This window comes from Orycteropus afer, unplaced genomic scaffold (genome assembly GCF_000298275.1).
Source record: "Orycteropus afer afer isolate SDZICR_OR568_19922 unplaced genomic scaffold, OryAfe1.0 scaffold00179, whole genome shotgun sequence".
NCBI lineage: Eukaryota > Metazoa > Chordata > Mammalia > Tubulidentata > Orycteropodidae > Orycteropus > Orycteropus afer.
Genome location: NW_006921766.1, coordinates 6,192,943 through 6,194,820, shown reverse-complemented (window position 1 = coordinate 6,194,820; position 1,878 = coordinate 6,192,943). Strand labels below are relative to the sequence as shown.

The window sequence follows — 1,878 nt, the reverse complement described above, 5'->3', positions numbered from 1 at the left end:
CTATGGAAGTAGATTGCCCAACCTTCTTTCTGAGGAGAAGCTGGTGGGTTTGAACTGCCAGCCTTCTGGTTAGCAAATGCCTTAGGCACTATGCCACCAGGGCTCACCCCATCTCTGGTGGTAAGGAGTTTTGTAAGCAGGGGGCAGAGTTGGATGACAAAGTTGAAGGCTTCTGCAGGGTGGGATACCACAATATCAAGCCAGGACCTAGAAAAAAAGAAAATGATAGCATGTTGTTTTTGTGGTTGTTAGATGCCATTGAGTCAGCTCCGACTCAGAGCGACCCCATGTACAACAGATAGAAACCTGTGTGGTCTTGTGCCATCCTCACAATTCTTGCTATGTTTGAGTTCATCATTGTAGCCACTGTGTCAATCCACCTGGTTGAGGGTCTTCCCTCTACTTTACTAAGCACGATATTCTTCTCCAGGGACTAGTCCCTTCTGATAACATGACTGTGGTGGTTAAGTTTGTGTCTCAACTAGGCTGGGCCTGGATGAGTGGCTGGGCAGCTGAATATAGTTATTCCCCATGGTGAGATTGGTAAACAACTCCATGATGGAATCTATTGGAGCAGCTAAGTAGCTGCTTTGGGTTATGTGGTCTGCTTCCTATATATAAGAAACAGCTTTGGGAATGGTCTCTAGCTTATGGCATACTTGAACCCCACATGTAACCCTGTCATTGTTCAGCAGCCTGCCATGCTCTGCCGACCTTGGGACTTACAATAGACTTGAATGAATGGTCTGCCATATGGTTTGGTAATATTGAGACAGTGCCTTTTCACTTGTCAACTCAAAAAACTGGCATTGGACACTGTGCTATCAGGGCTGAACTAGGCCAGGCAACTCTCGCTGCCAGAGAAGCTGACCCTGTGAGCCCAGCCACCAGTGCTATTGCCACCAAACTCTGACATCAGCTGGCCAGAAGGTATTTTGCCGCCCATGGCTATTGGCTGGCTTTTCATTCACTTCTTTAATGTAAGCAGAATACACCCTGCACTTGAAGTTGTGTTAACCTGCTGCCAGCAAAACTTGTTGGGATACCAGTTCAAGCTGAGGAGCATGGAGCAGAACAGCTTCTCAATGTGCTTGCTCACCCACCAATCATTTTCAGGCTCAAAGTAACAGACGAAAATGACCAGTGCTCCACTTCCCGCAGCAAATTTGTTTTCTATGGGAGAACCACTTCACAAAAATGCCTGCCCGATTAATTCTCAAGTTCACTGGGGTAAGCTTCTAGATGCCATCTTTCTGACTCCAGACATAGGCATTGCTGTCTGTCTCACAAGTGAGGATCCAGTCACTCTTGGGTGCCCAGTCAATATCTGTGATGTATCCATTGTGTTCCTTGACTTTGTGAGCTTTCACCCACTAGTTCCCCTTCTTACAGATGTAGACTTTGTGATTATTGGGACAAGGGGCAATCTGGGTGATTAGCTCTATTGAAAACTGATGCAGGGACATTATTCTTAGTGTATTCAATGAATATGGAGTTGGAATCCAGGCAGTATGGACAAGCTTGGAGTGGAGAATTCATTGACTCTGGTCAGTGGACATGAACAGGCTCTGGAGGGCATGGATAGAAGCTGGAGACCAGGAAGGAATGGTTATCAAAATATTTTGAATAAAATAATACTATACAGTCTGCACTTCCTGACCAAAATGCAATTAATTTATAATACAGTTATGTTGTTCTTGTTGTTGTTATGTGCTGTCGAGTCAGACCTGACTCATAGCAACTCCTCCTTGAGTTTCCGAGGCAGCATCACTATGGAAGTAGATTGCCCAACCTTCTTTCCAAGGAGTGGCTGGTGGGTTTGAACCACCAGCCTTCTGGTTAGCAGTCAAGTGCCTTAGACACTAAAACAGTTATATA

General features: G+C 45.5%; 1 pseudogene; it reads right to left on the bottom strand.

Moving 5' to 3' along the window:
* Positions 1-790: 790 nt before the first annotated feature.
* On the bottom strand, positions 791-1,466 carry LOC103202432 (annotated as a pseudogene).
* Between the last annotated feature and the right edge of the window lie 412 nt (positions 1,467-1,878).